Source organism: Rhinolophus sinicus, chromosome 3, assembly GCF_057876585.1.
Source record: "Rhinolophus sinicus isolate RSI-liver-muscle chromosome 3, RSI-T2T, whole genome shotgun sequence".
NCBI lineage: Eukaryota > Metazoa > Chordata > Mammalia > Chiroptera > Rhinolophidae > Rhinolophus > Rhinolophus sinicus.
This window is the reverse complement of record NC_142503.1, coordinates 2700741-2711370: the sequence shown is the minus strand read 5'-3', so window position 1 is coordinate 2711370 and position 10630 is coordinate 2700741.

Below are 10630 nucleotides of genomic sequence, written 5' to 3'. Positions count from 1 at the left end.
TTATTTTTCTTACCCAGAAAATGAGTGAGGGAATGAGTGTGGCCGTAGTGTCATAGGAACTGAGTATTACTGTTTAAACGGTGTCTTACTGTGTAATAACTACTTCATACTGTCCTAAAAGAGGATTTAGTCAAAAATGATCACGGACTGCATTCCCATTGGGACTGACTGTTGGTGCAGACTGGCCATAAAAATACTCAAACACCAAGAGCAAGGTGACGGAGGTTGAACCCTTGAACTTCAGAAACCCCAACCTTAGGAATGCGTGCCCAGGAAGTGGTTGATCGTGCAGCCACAGAAATGCATCATCTCTATAGGCATGAAGTGTCCACTGCACATTTTTTTCTACTAAAACAAATGATGGAAACTGTAGAATGTGTTATAAAGCAGATTTAAAATTGTGCGAAGCAAGCTTATTAATTATTTGGAGAAAACTATTTAAATACTTATGAGTAAAGGAAAGGATAAATCCTTTAATCATTAGAAGAAATGTTAGTCTTTTAAAATATGTGTACAAAATTGAATATCACCAGAGAAAAATGCTTATGTTAAAAGAAAACCGCAGAACACAGACAGACATATACTCTGATTAGAACTTTGCATCGTACCTCTGTACATGTGGGCAAAGCCTGGAAGAGAATGAACAAAATTAGTATATTGTTGAGGTGGGAAAAAAATAGCATTTCTCTTTTGAATTTATTTCCATGTTCTTTATTGTCAACAATAAAAGGTTTACAGAAAGGGAGGAGGACCCCTATAAAGCAGTTACTCTGCCACAACGGGGGTTCAGTGGCCATTTATTTGGGGGATTCCCAAATGGGCATTCTAAGAAGGGTAAGCTGGACGGCCTCCAACAGGGCTGTCACGTTAAACCTGTAACTGTCCCCTGCGCCCTGACCACGACACCTTGGCCCTCAGCAGGAGCGAAGGAAGGAGGGCATACAGAGCACACAGAGATGAATGAAGGTTGGTGGAGTGGATGGAGAGACCCAGGCAGAGAGTGAGCCACACTGAGGAAGACGGCCTGAGAGATACAGGGTGGAGAGACCCATGACAACCCACAGACCTGGCAGCCTTTGTTGTCGCTATGACTCTGTCTTTGCTCTGAGCCCTAGGGCTTCCCATGTGTGGACACTGCAGGTTCCTGGATGGAGGCATTTAGGATAGGACTGAGTCCACACCAGCTTTCTTACATTGGTGATACATAGACTCAATTGACCAGGTTTCCACTTTGTCCCCTTATCTGCATAGACAGAATTCTTAGTCCATCCGGGCTGCTGTGACAGACTACCTTACACCAGGTGGCTTATAAACAAAGGGCATTTATTTCTCATGTTCTGCAGGCTTGAAGTCCAACATCAAGGCGCCCAGGAGATATAGTGTCTGGTGAGGCCCACTTCTGGGTCACAAACAGCTTCAGCTGTGTCCTCACATGGGGGAAGGGCCGAGGGAGCTCTTCTGGGTCTGTTTTGTCAGAGCACTAACACGGTTCATGAGGACTCTGCCCTCAAGACCTGATCACCTCCCAAAGCTCCCACCTCCAAACACATCGCATGGGGATTAGGTTTCTACATACAAATTTTTGGAAGGACACAGTCAGCCTAGAGCACAGAATGATATTATCCCCCAGAAAAATCCGAAACCTATTTGTAATTGTGCTTTACGCAGACATTTCTAATGTCTTCACTATTAGAAACCACATTGCTTTTTTTGTTTTGTTTTGTTTTTTGTTGTTTTTCTTTTTTTACTTTAAGAATACTTTAAATTCAAATGTGCATGAAACATATTTCAAAGGTGGCAAAAATAGCTGAAATTAAATGCTTACTAAATTACTTGCAGACATCATCAAAGACGCTTTTCCATTTGATCTTCATCTAACCTGAAACTGCTTTTCTGAGAATTCTTATTATCATAGGAGCAAATATAAATATATTTATTAATAGAGTTTTGTGCAAGTATCAGTAGAATGTTATATATTATCTTTTCAATTGCCCTTTTTCATTTACGGAGAAATTGAGGAGCAGAGAGTTAAACAGCACGTTGGTGTCCCACTGTGGGATAGTGGCAGAGAGAAGTGTGCACAGGCACCAGAACTGGGAGACTAGCAGAGCTTCCACATATTGAAGCTTGTCCTTTAAGTACAAGGGGATCTGGAGTAGGGAAACTGAGGCAGGGGGCTGCTATCTTAGGGCACCATAAACTGAGTGGCTGAAAACAACAGAAATGTATTGTCTCACAATCTGGAGGCCAGAAACCTGACATCAAAGCGTCAGCAGGGCCACACTCCCTGCAAAGGCTCCAGGGGACAATCTTGCCTTGCCTCCTTCCGCTCCTGGTGGCTCCTGGCACTGCTTGGCTGGTAGCTGCATCTTGCAATCTCTGCATCCATCCTCATGACCTTCTTCCCTCTGTGTTTCTGTGTTTATCTTTCTGTACCTTCTCTTTTCTTCTAAGAACTGTAGTCATTGGATTTAGAGCTAACCTTCATCTAACAAGACTTCATCTTAATTTGATTACATCTGTGAAGACCATATTTCCAAGTAAGGTCACATGCCGAGGTGACATGACTTTTGGGAGGATACTGCTCAACCTAGTCCAGTAGCAAATGACCACCTTGAAGAAGAAAGCAGCTGGGAAGGTAGGGTTCTGAGAGGGCCCACGATGAGGATGGCACAGATTAAACTGCTGATTCAGCTTGCATTTACAAAATACCACTTTGGAAAATAAATAGACAAGCATCAACAAGATTTTAAGTATCTTTAATTACAAAGGAAACACTTTTCTACTGTAAAGATAAATAAATGAATAAAACAAGAGGAAATTGTGGGGAAATGGTCAATACTCTGCTGTTGGGTAGAGCAGGTCTCTCCAGATGTGACAACAAAGGAAGGTATCCAGTTCATACTGATTCTGTCCACACACGGGAGCCTGGGGGACAGGATATGCGGGGAGCCTGCTGTGTTTTACTTAGAAATGGACTTAATTAAATGATATTAAATAATTTAAGCCTGGACAGCAAAAGAACAAAGGTGCTTGTTAAAGCTTAAGAATGAAGGAAGAATGAATGAATGAATGAATGAATGAATGAACACATTCTACATCAACACTTCGAATCCTTGAACAAAACTGGACTGTGCTAAATCCTATTTAGCTAACATTCGTTGGGCATCTTACCCTGTGGCTAGCACTAGGCTGGTGTCATCCCCATACATGACCGCATTGAATCTTTCTAAGTGGATGCTAACATCCCAGTTTTAGATAAAAGAGAAAACTGAAACTCCGAGGGGCCCTGTGGTCTTGCCACGGCCACGGATACTATCTACGTACACGTGCATGTGTACGTCACATAGGTCACATGTGTCACATAGGTCAGTGTGAAGAGGCCCCTCTCACATGCAAACAGGAGACCGTCCCTGAAGTCCTCACCTCTCCTGGAACTTCCTATGCCACCTGGTTCCTGGACATATTTTATTGTTTGAGTGTCTTAGTTGTCTTAGAAGTAGTGATGACTAAAATAAAGGCTTAAAATAGGAAATATTTTTCCTGACTACTTGGACTTGGGGCTATTTATTATTGTTATTATTATTATTATTAGTCACAACTCTTTTAAAGAAAGCACATAGAACTTTCTATTCTGCAGTAGGAGTGATCAACCAAAATCCCAAAGTGATTTGCTTCCAAACACCATTTATCCCTGATCTTTCTCGACTTCTCATTCTTACCTGCTTGTTAATTGAGCTTGAGCTTCCATGTGAAGGGGCTAAATTCTGAATAGAAGGCCTCTTTGTCTTGACATGTGGCCTGGGTGAATAAGAGAGAAGCAATATAGCTTAATCAGGTGGTACCAGCCCAAAGCCAGCGTCAGATGCAGCCTGCCTTTGTCACTGAACGCCGTTGATCAAGAATGGCGGTTGGGAAGATTTGTTCAGGCGTCAGAGTTCTTTTCCACTCTATTTGAAAATAGGGCCATACTTCTTGTGCAATGCAAGCTACCATGCCTCGACAGTGACATTTGGGGGGGACAGCTTCCGACATATCATATTTATACTAAATCGAATCCTGTTCTCTCCAATTTCCCCAGGAGAGCTATCATTAGCAACACTTAATGACCAGCTTGAGGCAAAACCCAAGGTTTTCTCACCTCAAAACGTCATAACCTGTAGCAGTGACTGGCTGAGAAGAGATTAGCACAATTATAAAATGCAGTCCTTGCCCCGATGGCAGCGGGGCGGGGATGGCATCACCCTTCCTGAGTTGACAAGCGATGTGAATGGACATTTGGCTCGACGCATCTGACTGTGGCTCTTCCTATTCCGTCTCTGTGTGTCTGCGAGCCATCTGAAGGTGCCCTGGCATTGATATTTTATTCTCTTCATTTAAAATAAGAAAGACATTCCTTAAATTTGCCTCATTCTAGGAATATCTTGCCACTGAATAGTTATATAATATCACATTGCTATATGCAAAGTAATGTCCCTTAGAAGGTGGAATTTTTTTAACAGGCTGAAAATATCAAATATGCAGTTTCAGATAAAGAAATGTTTTTCCTTGAAAGGTTGGCGAGTGATCTATGCTGCTCACATTCTAGAACAGAAGCCAAGAGGAGAGCTTCGCATTTAAAAGAAAATTCGTACTAAAAAAAAAAAAAAAAAAAAAAACAAAAAAAACGAAGAATAAATGTTGTGAGGAAAACTGGCTAAAATAAACTATGATTTCCTAATCTCTTGAATGTCCCATAAGCGAACATGCCCGTATGAATTTGCCAAAAGTATTTTTAAAGAACTATCCAAACACGTTTTGCTTCAATAGTCCTCTTACTGCGTTTTGCTACTTCACCCAGGTGGAAACTCAAGGACCCTGAGTTTATTATAATTAGTGGGCATAAACCATTTCAATTATTGCTGTGTATGAAGCAGCCATGTGAGCAAGACACCCAGGACAGCGCAGAAAGGAAAAGGTGCTGACACAGAGAGGGACCCACATACGTCCTGTGGCAAATAACCCTGGCTGTGACATCAGGGCTTTGAAATGAGTGCTTGGCCTTCGAGCATGCCCTGGTCCATGCGGGCCCTTGCGGCTCTCCTAATAAAGAGTGGCATCTTTATTCCAAGATTGAAGTCAAGTAAGCAGGAGGGGCTGTGCTGGGGGCAGGGAGCAGGTCTGTCTTGTTTTTAGGTGCTCTTTTGTAGTCTCAGAATGCCGGCTTCCATGGACAGACCCAGGAGCTGCAGCTTTGATCACATGGGATGAAGTCAGGTCCTGAGGTCTGCCTGGGACCGACCCACTGCTGGACCCCTGTGACCACCCTCCAGGCGGCATTGCTGGTGAAGACTCCTCGGGGGAGTCCATGGTCCAGGCGTGGTTCCCAGCCACAGCAGTCCCCCCTGCAGAGAATGGGGCTGCAAGTGAGTTTGGGGTTCCTCTGACTGGTCCACCTTCCAAACCTGCGAGGGACTTGGGCATTTACAAGGCAATCCTGGGAGGCTGTCAGATTCCCAGCTTCCAAAGACAGGAGGCCCCCGATTCACAGTGGCTGCCCCTTCTTGCAGATGGGCAGTTCAGGCAGACCAGGGGTGCAGAGGTGTGGGGAGGCCAGGAGCATCACCTCAGTCTGCAGCCAGGCTTCCAGGTGTGAGGCTTGGAGCTTGTTAGGTGACCATTCCTTGTCTTACTTCCCAACGGCAGAGAGGAGGGAATGACCATACCATCTTCAGAGTGTGACAAGGCTGCTAAGTGAGCTCAGACAAGCAAGAGTCAAGAAGCGCCCGGGGTCCAGCAGGGTTCTCCAGGGAGTGGGGCCATGGTGGCCTGCCTGTGGGCCTGTGCTCACCACGCGGGACTCCACAGCACTGCTGGGGGCTGTGTCTGTGCCGCTGTCTCCCTCCACACCAACCTCAGCTTGAGAGGCGGAGCCTCGTCTCAACCCCAATCAGGGCTTAGTGCGCAAAGGCCAAAGTCAGATTCCTACAGTGCAAGCTCAATGTCATCCCGCTTAGCGAGGTAGCCATACAGTCCTGCTCACGTGTTCCAGCTTCCTGATCTCTCTCCCTTCTGGGTCTCAGTCTAAGCAGTCCCTCACCAGGGATGACCTTCCCCAAACAGGGCTCATGTTTAGAAATCAGCTTAAAAGGAGGCCTCCACCAGGAAACCCATCGTGCCACATCTCCCCCCACCCACCCGCCTCTTGCCACCAAATACCTTTCCAGGCAGTTTGTCCACACTTACACATGTCTGTGGGTCCTTGTTCAAACCCACTTCCCGTTGCATGGTAAGAATCAGTGGACTCCTCTGCCAATCTCCACCAGACTGGAACCATCATTGCTCACCTGTGTCTTCTTCAGGTGGACCCCTGGTCAGCCCAGAGCAAATCCTAAAACCTGGCCATCCAAGAGATAAATGTTTTCAGGCAGGGCTTGTCTGCCCAGGGCTTGGCCTTACCTGAGCCACATGTTTAAAAGCAAGGAGAGTCCTATGTGAGCCTGGCCACCCCACTCTGGTCACAACCAAGTGGGGGCTGGCTCCTCCAGGAGGAAGCAAGAAGGCGCCCCTGACTCTGCCATCTGCATATGTTGAACCCCCAAAACCATTGATTATTTTAATCAGGCTCAATTTATCTTTGAAAGAGACATTTTAAAAAGCAAAAGAGCTTAAACAAACATGAAAGTAATCTAATTCAGACATAAACATGAAAGTTAATAAGATTACCCTGAATTGATCTAAATATTACTTAAAATAATTAGAAATGATTTTTGATGGTGTGCCATTTCAGTCAGGACACTCTTATGTTACATTAGGAAGCCAATGGATCATTGCTTTTTATATGTTCTTGTTCTTTATGACCTTCAAAAAAGTATCAGTGTTGGCAGCCTGTCAATTAAGACTTCTACAAATGCTGAATGAATATTCTGCATGTCTGTTACTCTTCTTTCATACTATCTTTATGTTGAAATCGTGCATTTGTCTGGCTTGCATCAGTTGCTTTCTCCTGACATAAATTCACAGATATATCTATATCTATATAAATATATATATATATAGATATATCTCGATATATATCTATATATGTGTGTATATATATGTATCTATATATATGTGTGTATATATATATATACATGTATACATATATACACACATATATAGATACATACACACACACACACACACACACACACACACACACACATAAAACTCCTGAGAGGAGAAATATTTGGTTTTGACTTTTTTTCAATCCTATAGCAAAAACATATGAAAAGAACCCGTTACTCCTTTTTGAAGGTCGTAGGTTGTACTTCCACATAAATATGAAGTCTCAGAGCCCTCAAAGGTAAACATTTCCTTGGTCTACTGTATCTCTAGGCCAAAGCCAAGGCTAGTGGGCCTTGACAAATACACGTTTTGGTTTGTTTTTGAAAGAACTCAAACTCTGCCAGTCTTTAAGGTTAGAAGCAGTTATCATTGCTAAAAGGGTTGCACTGAGTCAAAACCAGAGTTTCCTGTGACATCTTATAAATACCTAAAGTTGCCCTGAGAACTCTGCATTCAGCTTTTCCACTGGGAAAAAAACACTGTCAAAACTGCCAGCGTATGGTGTAGCTCAGACTATTTATAATCAAAACAAACATTTGAAAGAAAGTGTATTTGAAGTTGAATGAAGCATCTTACTGATGTGTTAGGGTTGCAGAGAACGATTTGGTTATTATTTTTTTCCTGCATCCAACTGGAAAAGCAGTGTTTTAGGACCTCATGGCGCTCACCTCCATGGTGCTAAGCATCGGATTCAAAGAAACAATGACATCATAATTAGTGTGTTCATTTTCTTTGCAGCGAGTATGAACAAATTAGACAGAACAGGTAACGGGAACATTAAACTTATAAGTTAATGTGACAAACAAAAAATATTGGATATAGTATTAGCCATAGCAGTAAAGTATATTGCACATATCAGGTAAAAGAAGAGATTTCATTTTTCTCATACGAGATTTACAAATCACAATATAACAGCTAATCACACTTGTTATTTTTTCACTTTACTGTTAGCTTGATTAGCTCAAATATACGTTCTTCACATCTTCATGAAGACATATGCCACTGGGAGATACAGGAGAAGATAAACCTCTGTTTGAAAGTGTTACTCATCATTAAAAGCTAGCCTAAGAATCATATTTACACTCCTCCAAACTAATTTCAAATGACACAATTTTTATCAGAAAATAAGCTAGAAGAATAAGCCTAAATGTATCTGAAAACAATAGGTTTTCCAGATACAAAATTTTAATAAACAATACACAAATGTCAAGAAAATGTCTACTATAATGACCTAGAAAGCTTTAATGAAGATAACCAGTCAGTCTTCATTTATCTCTTTTGAGGATTATATGTTGTAAAATACCCTCTGAATCTTTACAAATCCTTACAGCTTGATTTTGTTAATTCCTTTACTCCTTAACTTGCAGTACCTTGGTTTATAATTCACCCATTGACAAAGAGGTCAATGAATAATTAATTGGAATGTCTTTTGTGGGATTGGGAAGCAGGAACAGCCTTCCCCTTAGACTGGTGCTTCATTTGCATCCTGAATGTGTCTGTACATTCCCTTCCAGGACAGATCCCGGGAGGGGCCTCCCAGATCCTTCTCTTCCAGAAACTAGAATTCCCAGCAAACAGGTATGCCCACAGTCATACCAAAAACATAGTTATAAACACTTCCATGAAATATAACTTTGTATTTTTGTATTTCCTTGCTCTCCTGCATTTTCTTAATATCTCTCTCTCTCTCTCATATATATATATATATATATATATATATATATATATATATATATATGATCGTCAGTCTACACACAGTCCTTCATCAGATGCCTAGTATGCCCATGTCCAATGGACAGACTATGACTTTATGACAACATGTTATCATAACTTTTACATAGTATTTGACAAATTATTCAATGTGGGTGTTGTTTCCATCAATATTAAATAGCAAAAGATACAAAACTTTGACACTTACTTTTGAGGTCCTAGTGACACAAGGAGATTATAACAAAGTAGAGACATGAAGAATGTCCCTGCTGCAATAAATAAAAGCGAGATGAAGAATATGTGCTGTGATTGGAAACGGGCTCATTTTCTTAGGAAACAGGAAAAAAGGCAAAACAAAAATAAACAGGTCCTTGACATGTGGTAATTGGAGTTGTCATATTTCATTCCATGTAATTAATGGCTAGACCCATTTTCTACAATTGTATTGTTTAATTATAAAAGTAAATAAAAATAATTACAAAGTTAAATAGATATTGTTAGATGTGCTGTTGGGAAAGCACTACAATAGATCAAATTATATTTTGAAGATAGTTTCTGTCATTTAAATTACTGTGAAGCAGCCCCGTCGCCATTAATGATGAAAATAACCAAGATATTGCAATAATTGGTCACTTCTATTATTTAATTTTATGCTGCTTCATTGTAAACAAAAAGATAGTGCCTTTTCCTATTTAGTTGAAAAGTACATATCACCCACCTGTCAGAAAATTTATAGTAGGGAACCTGAAGAAAGATGTATTATTTTGGAGGCCAGTGATTTTCCTACAGGTGAGAATGATACAGCCCTGCAAATAGCTCACAGAAATCTCCTTGCACAAATAAATCATAAACACTTCCATGCTTAATGCAAATGCTTTGCCTCCAGAGCAGTTCCTACAATAATGGGGCCCATTGTTTCCATTCTAAATTAGATACTTAGCAAAATAACCATTATATGTTGAAGTGATTTTTTTATTCCTAACAAAATATGAAAAATACAATATGTTCTTGCACCAAAGGTCTGCATTCTATGGTTGGTCCCCATCTCCAGATCTAATATCAGGGACCAGAAATATCAATTATAGTCATTCCGTCTCCTCCAAGAAGAAGTGTTACCAGCAGTGTAGACAGATCTAGAACCCCTGGATATCTTTCCTATAAATTCTCCATTCACATTCAAAGCCCATATTTAGTCTCCAGGCACGGCAAGCTCAAGTTCATGCAGCACTCTAGACTGTGGTCTATAGGATGATGGCCACAGGAGCCTCACCTGTATTAGTCTCAGCCTACCACGACAAAATACATAGTCTGGAGGGCTTAAACTACAGGTGGTATTGTCTCATAGTTCTAGAAGCCAGACGTTATAGATCAAGGTTATACCCAGTTTGATTTCCGGTGAGGACTCTCTTCCTGCCTTTCAGATGGCTGCCTCCTTGCTATATTCTTACATGGCCTTTTCTTAGTGCATGAAAATGGAAAGAGAGAGAGAGAGAGAGAGAGAGAGAGAGAGAGAGAGAGAGAGAGAGAGGGCTCTCTGGTGTCTCTCCTTGTAAGAAGGATTCTATTCTTACTCAGTATTCCTATTGAATCAGGGGCCCACACTTATAACCTAATTCAGTCCATTATTTCCCTAAATATATCTCCACATATAGCTACTCTAGGGGTTAAGGTTTCAACATGTGAATTTGGAGGGAACACAAACATTCAATCCATAACATTTTATACTGAAGTTCATGACTTTCTGTCATGCACAATACATTAATTTCATCTCAACAGCCCTCAAAGTTGTAACTCACTGACTAGGATTGACTCTGAAGTCTCAAGTCCAAACTCT